Genomic DNA, 15,064 nt, shown 5'->3' with positions numbered 1-15,064 from the left:
AATTGACCTTCCCATTTTCTGTTTTTGTGTGTTTTGGTCGGTGTCAACTTAGCAGTGAATTTTATTTACATTTATCTACCATTTTACTACTTTTTCAGAATGTTACTTCTTTCACTATGGAAAGTAACATGAAATAGCTAATCTCTCAAGTTACGTATCAAAACCTAAGGCCAGGATTTTTATTTTCTTAAACCAGAATTTTAATCTAATGAAAATCCAAAGCACAGAATATAGCAGACTACATCAACACAGAGAGCCCAAAGTTGTGCTTTTAATCTTAATCAATGCATGTTTTATCTTTTCACCTAATCCTTTTTTAAGGAGCATTTTCAATTTCTTATAATAATTTAAATTTAGAACTTTTTCAGATTGTTAAATCAGATTCAATTTGCCTAATTAAATTGACTCACCTCACTTGTTTTACACAAAGGTTTTTCTAAGTATATAATGTAACAAGCTAGTCTAGTTCTCATGAACCACAGACAACTACATTTAACATGCATTAATCACGTCAAAATAACTTCTGAAACTGAATTGTACGCTTTAGTTGGGGTACTTAAGTAGCATCTGTTTTGGAGTTCATTCTCTGGTGTTTAAATTTTCTGTGATTTGTGGGAAATCAAGGTATTTCTCTACTTATTCAAAATTATTGTCTTCACTCTTTTGATAGATATGGTTGTAGTACCCTTAACATTGAAGGATTACATTTTAATATTATACCTTTATTGTGTTTCCAAAAGTATCTAACAACAAACTGGTAATTTTTTTCTTTGAGTACAGATATTAGGAATCAAACCAGGACTGTTAGTTATTAATAACATACAACTGTTGGAGAAGGGCATCAAAAAAACATGACCTCTGGTTGACCTGGGAGCTGGACCCAGGCACTGGGAGGGTTCTCACCCCCTGCCTTGTCCTTGGTATGTACCTTCCACTTGCTTTTCCTACTCACAGACTTAGGGATCAAATTGCATAGCAAACAAATGCTTTCAGCATTTTGGGTTGTGGTAGACGGAATAATAGGTCCCCGAAAATGTCCAGATCCAATTCCCTGGAACTTCTAAAACTTGAAATGGCCAACTAAAACTTGTTAGGTTATATGGCCAGGGGGAATTAAGGTAACATGCAATTAGTTTTGTTAATCCGTTGACTGTAAAATAAACTGGGTTACTCAGGTGGGCCCAATGTAATCACAAGCATTCTTAAAAGCAGAAGAGGGAGGCAAGAGAGAACCAAAGAGAGTCCTGACCAAGGAAGTGTGGTCAGAGAGCTGCAATGCTGGCTTTGAAGATGGAGGAAGAGGTCCTCCTTTCAAGAAATGCAGTTGGTTACTGGAAGCTGGAAAAGGAGAAGAATGGAATCTCCCCTAGAAAGAAAAGCATTCCTGTATAAGTTGAGTTTAGGCTGGTGATACCTGAGATGAACTCTCCCTCTCTCCCTCTCTCCCTCTCCCCCTCCCTCTCCCCCTCCCTGTCCCCTCCCTCTCCCCTCCCTCTCCCCTCCCTCTCCCCTCCCTCTCCCCTCCCCTCCCTCTCCTCTCCCTCTCCTCTCCTCTCCCCTCCCCCCTTTTTTCTTTTCTTCTTTTTTTAAAAGATTTTCTTATATGAGAGAGAGAGCAAGAGAGAAAGAGCAGTAACACAAGCAGGGAAAGTGGCAGAGAGGGAGAAGCAGGCTCGCTGCTGAGCAGGGAGCCTGATATGGAGCTGGATCCCAGGATTATGACCTGAGCCAAAGGCAGATGCTTAACCCACTGAGCCACCCAAGTGATCCCCTGAGATGAACTTCTGACCTGTAGAAAGGTAAGGTAATACAAATTGGTAATAGTTTAAGCCACTTATTTTGTGGGGATTTGCATATATATATATTATTTCTAGCTTTATTGAGATAAAACTGGCATATAACTCTGTGTAAGTTTAAGATCTATAGCAGAATTGGGACGCCTGGGTGGCTCAAAGGTTGAGCATCCGCCTTTGGCTCAGGGCATGATCCCAGAACCCTCAATCGAGTCCTGAACCGGGCTCCCTGCGAGTAGCCTGCTTCTCCCTCTGCCTATGTCTCTGCCTCTCTCTCTCTATCTCTCATGAATAAATAAATAAAATCTTAAAAAAAATCGATTGCAGAGTGATTTGATACACATAACAGTTACAAAATGGTTAACATTTGTGGTCACTTGTCATAGAGAAAACTAATGCAGAGGTATCTGTTAAATCTGTACTTTCCATACTTAATATATCCCATCCTCATTATCCAGAAATCTATCAATAAACATAGTGCAACTATTTGATACTATTTTCAAAACACTTTGCTATAAATTAAAGTTACAATAGTAAACAAGACAAATTCTACCTGTATTCAGAGAATACATAATAATATAGAATTTCCAGTATATTAACTTTATTATTAACCGTAAAAGCAAGCTCATTGGATATAATATTCTACATAAAAGGATGAAAGCCGTGTCCTCAAAATGTCATTTAATTTTGAAAATTTTGTTGGTGTAGAGGAAGATTTACTGGAGCAAATCTGAGGGTGTTGGGTGGAAAAATCTCTCCGTCATACTAAATTTCAATTGCAAAATTGGCCTATTTGCATATCTTTCACCACATTACTGTGCTCTTGCTGTGCTCTATCCAGGTTCTAGAAATAAAGGATGGTCTTTTGTAACTGTCTGAGTCTTTGCATATACTGTTCCTTTTGTTTAACCTGCTTTTTCTGATGCTTTTCACTTGGCAAACCCATGCATTACTTCTTTTTCATTTCCCCTCAGGTTTTACTTCTAGGAAGCATCCATGATCCTCTTACTAGCCTAGGTTATTTTGTCATGTTTATGTTTCCACAGTTTTTCGTGTTCATCACTATCCTATTTTAAAAGAATATTGAAAGGAAAACTGTTATGTGACTATAATAGAAAACAGGTGCAAAAATAAGTGAGCCTGAAACCAATTCAGAACATACAAAGGAAATATCTGAGAACTAGTTCATAACTAAGCTATAAATAACATAGAAAAACATTTCCTAACATAAAGTATATTGGTATGACAAAAGGTGCCTAATGAGAGAACAGAATTTCCTTGGGAGAACTTTGCCATTTTCTCTGATGCTGAGAGCATGCATGCCTCACACCTGGGCAGAAGGATGGAAGTTACTTACTATCTTCCAAGCTCAAGAATAGTGCAAGGTTGTCTCTCAAGAGACCAATCAGGGAGCTTGACTGGCATCTCCTGAAGTGGAGGCACTCGGCAAACTGGTGCCTGTTTCATGCCTAAGCAAGCCTGCACGCCTGTGTTACGGCTGGATAAGCAAATGGATACTAGTGATACTACACTACATTCCTAACAAATGATGAGGCAAGGGATGTTAATGTTCCCCATGGGTCAAGAGAGTTGCTCGGGAGTCATCAGATTCTTTCCATAGTGACAGAGTATTTGACTCCACATTTTAATGCTCACTTGATTATAGAATCCTATAAATATTACGCATTTATACCTCTAATACATGGCCAGTGCATTGTTAGTATACAGTAAATTGGATGTTGAATGATGAATGATGTATGCTAAGTGGATAGGTGACTTTTTCTGAATCTTTCTGGATATTTTTCTGGATATTAAGCTAATCCAAAATAGATGGCCTTTTAAAAAAAGGCAAAGAGATTTGCAAAACAAGAACACTTTTCCCTCTAATTTTCTTAATATTTATCTCCAGTAGATAAGACCTAGTATTCTTTCAGATTAGGTAACCAGCTCAGGAAGAAGTTAATAAGAACAGACTTTGTTTTTCTAATTCGTTTCCTCTTTCGTTGCATCATGTTGATTTAAAATGTCAATTGAATTAAAATGATGAAAGGGTCCCTATTTTGTGTACATGGAAACATTAGATGAACTATTTGAAAATTGTCACATTATTATTGTCATGACTATCATGATAATACGAAATTTATTGGTTGAAAGTTGAGATGAGTAGAAAACTGAGTAGTTGATGTACCAGTCATACTATCACAGAGGTATACATGGATGCTAAAATATCCCATTGCAAGTAGTTTTACTTTTTTTTTTTTATTAATAACGTTGCTAATTTAATAGCCACACCTTGACCATGCAGCTTTTTTATAGAATCCACTTTCATTACTAGTCACAGTTTTGCCAAGTAAGCTTCAGGGGGAAGTAATTAAATTTAATAGAAGCCACCTTCATTTTGAATCTGCCGTCAATTTAAAGCCATGGGGAAAGGTAATTACATTTAATAGACACCACAGTTTCTAGACGAAGATGTACGGTATGTGACGTTAATCATTAGCTCAACAGTCTGAAAAGTAAAATCTCACTTAGAACAAACTCCCTGTAAGTAAACTAGATCTTCCTTTTTCCTTTTCAACTTAATAGAAGTAAAAAATGATGCCTATTTGGCTCTTAAATATGTTATTGAAATTTTACTCAGAAGATTCAGTTCATTGATTTCAAACAGTGAAATGAAGGTAGATGGCATTTATGAATCCCACTGCAGTATTATTAACTCTTAAGGAAATATATATTGATAATATTTTTATTAAATATTCCTTAGACTCAATAACATCTTTCTCTTTCCTAATTGCTGAGGCTGGCACAATAAGCTACTGTTTGTTGTTGTTGTTGTTTTAATCCATTTTTAGTTTTTTATGCTGTGGTTTATGTAAATTAGAGATGTTTACTGAGTTTCAGTATATAAGAGTTTTGAATCGGTGAAAGATCATAATAAATATGAAAGCAGAACATTCCTTATTGGTAAACACATCTACAAGCCTGACTGCATTTCACTAAGCATTTTATAGGTTCATTATGCCATTTGGCTCACATTGAAGTCACCTTAGATTTAATTTTTATTTTTTCTTCAGGGTGTATGAATAATTTTTGGCTTCTGTTTAGACATTTGATTTTAGAAATAGTTTTTAAATCAGATTTAGATAATGAGCTCTTATATAGTTCCATGGAATTTCCCAAGAGCTCATGAAATTAAAAGTGCATCTAGAATTGGTGAAATTCGCAATGCTATTTTTAGGAATCTAGGATTATTACTCTTCAGTGATAATTTTATTCCACACTTTCTTACTTGTACATCTTCAGGCTAGCATAGTCCTATTAGAGACATGGAGAGAAGGATATGAATGAGAATATTTTTCAGGATTGAAGACAATATCTTAATCAAAAATAAATTGATCTAAATAGTATCTTGCCACTTACCTAAAGAATAGGTTATCAATTTATAATTATTACTAAGACACAATAATGTTTTTTAGAACTAAAACACTACAGAAAGAATTTTGAAAGGAAATTTTAAGAAATTATATACATTTACTACTTGTGATAAAAATGCAACCACAATTGTCCTTTTTTTTTTTTTTTTTCAAATTTTTATTTATTTATGATAGTCACAGAGAGAGAGAGAGAGAGAGGCAGAGACATAGGCAGAAAGAGAAGCAGGCTCCATGCACCGGGAGCCCGACGTGGGATTCGATCCTGGGTCTCCAGGACCGCGCCCTGGGCCAAAGGCAGGCGCCAAACCGCTGCGCCACCCAGGGATCCCACAATTGTCCTTTTTTTAAAAACATCTATAGTTTTCACTTACTTTTACCCAGCAATCTTTTTAAAAATACCAGTATTGAGTTTGCTCATTTTTTTAAGTATGTATTCGGACTCCATTGGTTCGTTATCTTTAATAATGTCATTCACAGTTCTCAAGGGATATGTTTAAGACTGTAACAAATACTTAGTTATGGGGTCATGTTTCATTGGATTTTTATGAAGACTCATTTAGTGAAGAGGTTAAAACGATTAATTACATCAGGTACCTTGGTTAAGTGTCTAGAGACATCCTCCAAATTTAAGAACTAAATTTGTTCAACATTGTCAAAAATCTTAAATTTTCAGTATTCATTTATAGTTTATCTGAACAATAAAACCTAAACTCTGCGGTTTTCTTTTTGAACTCAACATTGCGTATCTTACATTTTGCAACAGCCCAAAGAGTAGTTAGAAATTCATACTTTTTTTTTGAATATTAGTACAGTTTTTCTATTCAGCAGCCTTATTATAGTCATATAGTTTATGTAAGTATAAAGAAGAGTTTTACATCACTATCTACAAAGTTTGATGGTCTTTAAAACTTTTCAGTATAAAGTTTGGTGTAAAAAATTGGTTTTGAAAGGTTGCAATTTTTTAAAATGAAGTTGACCCATATTAACTACAAAGTGAATGATCTAAGTGCATCTATTTACCAGACTATTCCAATGTTCAAGTATTAGAAAGTAATATGCTTTGGTCAAATGGTATTTCAGAACTACTGTCTAAAATGTAAAGTTTTACATTTATTTTTTCAAATATTGTATATAAAGAAATACCATAAAATCTGCTAAAGCGAATAACCACAAAAAACACCTTTTGTAAATTCAATGACTTTTTGAAATGCTGTGGATATCAAATAAAGATAGCAAAACAGATAAACTCTAAAACTACCCTGTGGTGATTTAGGAATAAAGTAATATTTTCAGAATAGTTGTTAATTATTAGTATTGATGGGTGTTGCTGTAACACCAACCTCCAAATAAGGTACCTAATATTTACACATAATATACATTTTACTTGTAGAACATTGTGTACATCCATGCTACCTAAGCAAGTGCACCTAAGAACATAAGTTTGTAAGTTAGAGTATATTAGAGTTGAATAATAGAAAATTACAAATTTGCTAATCTGTAGGCCAAACCCAGCCATGTTGTTCCTTATTGTTAAACATTTCCTGCTATTGCTTCCCAGTGTCCTTATAGAAACCTCCATGTGAAATAATCTCTCCCTCTCTGAGGTCTGCCTACTATAGCATGAAACTCTAATATGTTACATTAATACTTTGTGTGTATCTCCATTAATATATTTGTCATACTCATCTGAAAAATAAAGACCTATTATGAAAAAGAATGTTGACACTGAAATATAGCAATAAAATCTCTCCTCATGTGGATCATACAATTAAGTGTATTTTAATACTTTTATGTATCTATTTATCCCATTGTGAACTGAACTATTACCTTATTTATTGAAATGTTACTTATTTTCCATTAGTATGTAGTTTCAACTGGTATAACAACTCCAAGAATGCAGTAATTGAACAAGATAGTCTCTCAGTTAAATAATAGTAAAAAAGAAACAGGAAATTTCTGGCAAGTAGATTTTGTTCCACAAAATTTTTCAGAGATCCAGGTTTTATTCCTATTATTACCACACCATTCTCTAGAGCAGCATTGTGCATCAGAAATATAATGCAAACCAAATCAGAAACTTAAAAATCTCTACTAACCATATTCAAAATAAGATAAAATTAATTTTAATGTATTTTATTCCAATATATTTCAGATCTCCAACAGGAGATCTGGATCAATTATTGAAATATTTAACCTTTTTTTTTTCATTTTTTCCCCCACCCCTTTAACCTTTTCTTCATACTATATCTTCAAAAATAGGTATATATTTTATATTTGCAACTCATGTCAATTTGGGTTAGCCACTCAGTCTGGACTAGTGTCTGCTATATTGGACTGTGTAGCTATAGAGTACTGCTCTTACATGAATGGTGGATGGTGGCTCATGACCACTATATTTAGTACCACCCTTAGAGATGGGCAGTAGGGACTGCTTCCTTGCCTTTCATGCTGCAACAGGGTCCTGCTCATTTACTCTATGCTTCTCAGCATATGGTGGTAAGCCCAAGAACAAGGGTATATGTGTACCTGAAATCTCTTCTCCTATTTTTAGGCTATAGTCAGAATATCTGGGAACTCAGAATTTCCTTCCAAAAATGTCTTGCCTACGGGGCCAAGACTGTCATTCTAAAGGTAAACTTGACACAAGTGTGTGTACCCATTAACCTAAAGGATGACCATTCGGCTGGGATATAGACAGTGTTGGACATGTGGTTTGGGGTATCCATGTATGTCTGCAGCCAATCTCACTTCAGAATAGTACATGAGGCAGGAATAGTATACTGCTCTGTCATGGACCTTGGGCTGGGTGCCATATTTTCAAGTATTCCCAGTTGTGACACAGAACGTAGAGGAGTGGAAATTCTAGAATTCAACCTGGTCTTCCAGGTTGTTGGGAAGATGAAATTATCAGGTTAGAAGGATAATAAAATTATCTTGATACATCTCTTAAATACTTATGCATGTATGCAGATGTCCATTTGAACTCTTACTTCAGTCTCTACAGATGTTAAGGAGGTGTTTGGTTACATCTGTACTCAGCAGGTAGGTAGGAATAAAAGAGGGAAATGTTTTTCCACTCATGTTAAGTGTAATATTCAGGAATTTCAGCCATGATCTCTACTCACAACCCATGATAAAAGCTTAATTACATAGATTCAATTAACTGTGAAAGAAGCAAGGAAATAAAGTACTGAGCTGAGAAGCCGTGTGACCAGTTAAAATATCTGTAAATGTATTAGTATATAAAAAGGAAAATGAATATTGGGGAATAATTAGAGGTATCAGCTGCAACCCGCCATATGCTTAACATTTCCATCAGCTTTCCTGGTGCTAAGTAATCACACAGACTCTCAAAGTTGAGTCTAGTGTGGAACAAGAGAACTAAATAAGCCATCATATTATAGTGTAATGAATCTTCTAATAGTGTTAAACATAATCCAAGCTGCTTTGAAGGGCCAGTAAGAGCAGGAGCCAATATGTTTTTTGGCAAAAGAAAACCTTGTCTAACCTTATTGTTTATCACAAACACATGATTGTATTCAGTGAGTATTTGATGGATGAGTTAGCTTTCATTCGACCCATTAACAAGCATGCCATGATTCTTAGCTTTTACATAGAGTCATTTAGTCATAGATTCTCAGAACATGTAGAAAAAGTTATACCCATTCAACTTCTTAACCAAAAGATAATTCATTATATTTGTTGAATGTCCTCTAGGTTCTGCTTTAACTTCAACTATTTTTCAACAATGTATTAATCTAAGGCCTCAGGGCATTTTGTCTAATAGAGACACATTATATTGTGATACACTTAGCTCTTTGCATCTGTGTTTCCCTTGCTAGAGTGTGGACAACTCAAGACCAAGCTGTAGCCTATTCATCTTTATTTCCTAGCATATGTCCCAGTAGACAACATAGTAAATACTCAGTACCTAAAAGTGCTTAAACAATTTGTAAAAGATTCATCTTTCATAGATGTGAAAGATCTAACAAGTTCTTCTGCTTTCAACTAAACCCTTAGCCCACTGGAGCCCAGACTTCTCTATAAGCAAACAGAGCTCACAAAGCAGTCATATCATCAATTCCTCTAAATATCCATTACCTGCATGTACAGGAGTTAAATCACAGAAGAACCCCAGAGTTGTAAAATTCAGAATTTGCATAGGATGGCTGGGTCATCTATTCCTCTGTATCTTAAGAGAGTGAAAGGGAAACCTTTACTATGGAATATAAAGAAATCATCTCTTCCCTTCTCCAGAGGATTTTTTTTTAATGAAATAGGATCTATTTTTAACTTTCCTCCATTGCCCTGGAATGTAAACCCAGGGCTCCAGGTGCAAGGATATTTTAAATCCTTCCAGATCAGTCTGCCTTCCAAGGTAAGCTTGTCATTCAGTCCACCCTTTAACCCAAGAGCCAATGTTCTGTGCTTGGGGGAATATGAAAAATAGTAATTTCCCAAACTAGTTGATAAAGTTCAAAAATATTAATAACCATTTGTGAAGTGGTTTTAGTTTTAGAAGGCTTCAGAAATGAAATCTAATCAATCCTATAGATGTTGACTCAATTCATTTGAAGCTATGTTCATGTTATTCCTATTGCAGCTTAAAGATCTCTAGTCCCTTCCTTTACTTTCACTTAAAGAGGCATCTAGAGTTCTATTTTTGTAGAACTCATTATGGTCATTGAGGTGCCAACATGCCTTTTAAAAATAAGGAATTGGCCTATAAGTACCTTTAACTTGAACTTGCCAAGAAAAAAACAGATTTATTAAATTCCATGATCTAGACAAGAACTTGGTATTAAAACAGACTGGTTTATCTGCATCAAAGATGTCTAGATAGACTACTTTGAACATATATAATTGTTTTGAGACCAATAGAGCCATAATACATTCTTAATTTAATATTTATTTCCATCACTGCAAGTATGTTGAGTTCATGGTCTTTTAAAAACTATTTTACATACTTTTCTTCCCAACTTTCATTTTTGAGCTTACAGTAGATGGAACATGTAAGTTACTAGTACATTAAAATGAGGTAAATGCTATTCTAACATAGAAATTGGGCTTTCCCATCAGATGGCATGGTCAAGGGTGATTTCCTAGCAGGAGTGATGCTTGAGTAGAAGTTTGAAGGGTAGATTAGGATTTAACTATAGAACGCAAACACAATCCAGCAGAGTTCTCTGCCACTGTCTCATGGGATGGCTTTTACTCCAGTTTGCAATAACACATTCCACATGCCATCAGAAATCTCAGAATAGTCCATTCTGTCCACATTTCCCACAACCTTCTATTTAGGATTACTTAGGCATTGTCTAAGAAGACCAAGGCTTTTTTTCTACTGCGCGCTCTCTCTCTCTCTCTCTCTCTTTTTTTCTTAGCCTTCATTGAAATTCTCCATAATATCCATTCACAGCAATGCAGGCTTTTCGAGCAAGCAGCTGCAAACTCTTCCAGCCTCTGCCCATCACCCAGTTCCAAAACTGTGTCTACATTTTACCTATTCATTATAGCAGCACCCCTACTTCTCAGTTTCTTAGTCCATTCAGGCTGGTGGAACAGAATATCATAGACTAGGTGGTACAAAGGAGAGAAATGTACTTGTCTTCTGGAGACTGAGAAGTAAGACCAAGGTGCCAGGTCATTCAGTCTCTGAGAGTCAATGGACTTTATAGATGGCTGTCTTCTCACCATGTTCTCACATGATGGAAGGAACAAAGGAGCTCCCTGGGATCTCTATTTTTTTATTTTTAAAACTTTAATTCCAGTATAATGAACATACAGTGTTCTATTACTTTCAGGTATACAGTACAAGGTTTCAATAATTATTTACATTGCTCTGTGTGCATTATGGTGAGTGTACTCTTAATACCCATCACCTACTTACCCATCCCCTTACCTATCTACCTTCTGGTAACCATCCATTTGTTTTCTGTAGTTAAGGGTATGTTTTTTGGCTTATCTTTTTTTCCTTTGTTTTTTGTTTCTTTAATTCCACATTGAGTGAAATCATATGGTAATTGTCTTTCTGACTTATTTCACTTTACCTAGAAAGCAGAGTGCTGTTATAACTGGCAAGATTTCATTTTTCTTATGGCTGAATAATCCATTGTGTGTGTGTGTGTGTGTGTGTATAATGTGTATATTATATATATATATATATATATACTTATATACGTACACACACACCACATCTTTATCCATCCACTTCTCCATGAATACTTAGGCTGCTTCCATAGCTTGGCTATCGTGAAAAATGCTGCAGTAAATGGGGATGCATAATATCTCTTTGAATTAGTGTTTTTGCATGCTTTGGGTAAATACCCTGTCGTGGAATTACTGCATCATATAGTAATTCAATTTATATTTTTTGAGGAACCTCCATATTTTTCCACGGTGGTGTACCAGTTGAAATTCTGGTGTCTCATTGTGGTCTTAATTGCATTTCACTGAGTGGTGTTGAGCATCTTTTCAGGTGTCTGTTAGATATCTGTATGTTGTCTTTGGGAAAATGTCTGTTCAATTTTTCTGTCTCTTTTAAATTGGATCATTTGTTTTGTGAGCATTGAGTTGTAAAAGTATTTTATACATTTTGCATCCTAACCCTTTATTGGATAGGTCACCGGCAAATATCTTTTCCCATTCAGTACATTGTCTTTAGTTTTGCTTATCTTACTGTACAGGAGCCTTTTATTCCATAGCCCCAATTGTGTGTGTTCTTTTTTTGTTTGCTTGTTTTTGTTTCCCTTGCCATAGGAAACCTTTCTAGAAAAATGTGCTACAGCCGGTGTCAGGGACATTACTGTTTGTGCTGCTTTCTAGGATTTTATTATTTCAGGTCTCAAATATAGGTCCTTAATTCATTTGCAGTTTATTTTTATGTGTGATGTAAAAAAGTGATGCAGTTTTATTCTTTTGCATGTAGCTGTCCAGTTTTCCCAAACCCTATTTGTTGAAAATAGTGTATTTTTCCCATTGCATATTTTTGTCTCCTTTGTTAATGATTAATTAACCATATTATTGTGGATTTATTTCTGGGATCTCTATTATTTTTCCACTGATCTAATGTGTCTGTGTTTGTGCCAGTATCCCAGTGCTTTGATTGCTACAGATTTGTAATATAGTTTGATATCTGGGAGTGTGATATCTCCAGATCTGCTCTGCTTTTTCGAGAGTGCTTTGGCTATTAAGGGACTGAGTGGTTCCATGTAAACTTTAGGATCATTCTAGTTCTGTGAAAAATGCTGTTGATATTTTGATAGGGGTTGCATTAAATATGTATATTGTTTTGGGAAGTTGAGCCATTTAAAAAATCCTTGTTCTCCCAATCAATGAATATGGAATGTTTGTCATTTGTGTTTGTCCTCTTCAATTTCTTTCATAAGTGTCTTATTTGATTTCTCAGCTGACCCCTTCATTGTTAGTAGTTTGTTATTTAACCTGTAGGTACTTATGTGCTTTCCAGATTTTTGTTTATTTTTAATTATTTTTGTGGTAAATTTCTTGTTTCATAGTATTGTGGTCAGAATAGCTACATGGTATGACTTCAATCTTTCTAACTTTGTTGACAGTTGTTTTGTGGCCTTTTATGTGATTTATTCTGAAAAATGTTCCATGTGCATTTGAATAGAATGTATATTCTGTTTTAGGATAATGTTCTGAGGATAGTTAGATCCATCTAGTCTAGTATGTCATTTAAAGTATCTAGTAGTCTAGTATGTCATTTGTTTTTTTTGTTTGTTTGTTTTGTTTTCTCCTGTTTGAATGATCTATTTAGTGATGTAAGTGGGGTATTAAAGTCCCCAACTTTTATTATATCACTGGTTTCTTTGCTATTAGCTGCTTTATGTATTGGGTGCTCACGTGTTGTGCATAAATACTTATGACAATTATCTTATCGATTGTTCCCTTTATGATTATACATTGTCCTTCTTTGTCTAAGGTCAGATAAAATAGACTTTAAAAAAAAAGTTAAGTATGGTTACCCTTTGATTTTCATTTCAATTTGCATGATAAATACTTTTCCATCCCTTCACTTTCCATCTGCATGTGTCTTTAAAGTTTAAAATTAGTGTCTTTGGCAGCACTCAGATGGATCATTTTTATCCATTCCATCCCTCTATCTCTTGATTGGAACATTTAGTAGATTTAATTCAAAGTAATAATTGATAGATATATATTGCTGTTTTTTTTTTTTCTTATTCTGTGGTTTGCTTTGTAGTTCTTGGTTCCTTTCTTCTTTTGTTCTTCTCCCATGGTTTACTATCATTTATTTAGTGATATACTTGGATTTCTTTTTCTTTTTCTTTTTTTGCATGGCTGTTACTGGTTTTTGATTTGTGGTTACCGGTAGGTCTGCGTATAACATCCTATTCATATAGCAGTCTGCATTAAGTTGATGGTCACTAAAGTGTGAACCCCTTCTTTATTCCTCTCCACTCTCCCACACATTTCTTGTATAAGGTGTCGTACTTCATATCCTATTTTGTAAATCCCTTGGCTGATTAGTAAAGAGCAATTTAATTTTACTGCTTTTTGTGCTTTCTACTTTTCTTATTCCTGCTTATGGTCTTTCACTTCCACTGAAAGAGTCCCCTTTAATATTTCTTGTAGGGCTGGTGTAGTGGTTATAAATTTCTTTAACTTTTGTTTGGGGAAATCTTTATCTTCTATTCTGAATGATAGCCTTTCTGGATAGAGTATTCTTGATTGCAGATTTTTTTTTCTTTCCATGCTTTGGATATATCATACCACTTTCTCCTGGCCTACAACATTCCTGCTGAAAATCAGCTGATAGCCTTATAGGGTTTCCCTTATAGAACTGTTTTGTCTTGCTTTTAAAATTCTTTATCACTGCTTTTGGCTGTTTTAATTATTATGTGTCTTAGTTTTAGTGCTCCTTGGTTTGATGTGTGTGTGTGTATGTATGTGTGTGTATGCCTCCTGAACTTGAATTTCTGTTTCATTGCCCTAATTTGGGAAGTTTTAGGTACTATTCAAACTTTCTGCTCCTTTTTCTTGTACTTCTTTCTGATTCCTATAATATAAATATTATTATGCTTGATGGGGTTGCTGAGTTCCCAAAGTCTGTTTTTTTTTTTTTTTTTTTTATTCTCTCCTGTTCAGCTTGATTGCTTTCCAAGTGCTCATTCATTCTTCTGGTTCTAGTTTGCTATTTATTCCATATAGGGTATTTTAAATTTCACTTATTGAGTATAATTAACTCAGTAAGAGTTCCTTATGATTTTTATTTTGTTTCTGCCTCTTTTAGGGTCTTAACACTCTAAAGTCCAATAATTTTTTTCTTATGATCATTACTTGAAATTCTCTATCAGGCATATTATCTCCATTTTGTTTAGCACTCATGCGTATTTTTTGTACTGTTCTTTCTTTTGGGACATACTCATCTGCCTCCTCATTTTATCTGTGTTTATTTCTGTGTGTTAGGGAAGTCTGCTACATGTCTTGCTCTTGAAAGCAGTGACCATATGAAAGAGAGACCCTGTAGTGCCCTGCAGTGCAATGTTCCCTGTTCACCACAACCTGATGCTTTAGGGATGTCTCCTATGTGGGTTGCATATACTCTACGATAGTGGCTGAGCTGCTCTGTTTTTAGTCCAGTCATCTGCACTGATCAATGCCTGTTGTAGGTATGGTTTGGTCTTGTTTTGTTAGTAGGCCAGTCTGGGGTCACCTTAATGTTGAGTTGAGTCAGACCAGGTGTTTGTCAGAGATGCAGCAGCATGGAACTGCAGAGCATTTCCCCTACATTGTCCCCTGAGAAGCTTTTGTTGTTGGACAGGTCCTGCCATCAGGACCAGACATCTGCTCCAG

General features: G+C 35.2%; 1 long non-coding RNA gene across 2 annotated transcripts in view; it reads left to right on the top strand.

The window, feature by feature from the left end:
• The first annotated feature begins 1,567 nt into the window (after positions 1-1,567).
• Positions 1,568-15,064, top strand: part of LOC140596450 (uncharacterized) — an 88,130-nt gene continuing 74,633 nt past the window's right edge. Inside the window, exon 1 of one of the 2 annotated variants that reach the window (XR_011998420.1) lies at positions 1,568-1,799. This is a non-coding gene — a long non-coding RNA (uncharacterized lncRNA). The remainder of the gene's footprint in view (positions 1,800-15,064) is intronic. The other variant, XR_011998421.1, reaches the window with a different exon arrangement.

The sequence above is a fragment of the Vulpes vulpes genome, unplaced genomic scaffold, assembly GCF_048418805.1.
Source record: "Vulpes vulpes isolate BD-2025 unplaced genomic scaffold, VulVul3 Bu000000635, whole genome shotgun sequence".
Taxonomy (NCBI): domain Eukaryota; kingdom Metazoa; phylum Chordata; class Mammalia; order Carnivora; family Canidae; genus Vulpes; species Vulpes vulpes.
Note: the sequence above shows the minus strand (reverse complement) of the source record. Positions and strands in the feature narration are given on the sequence as shown.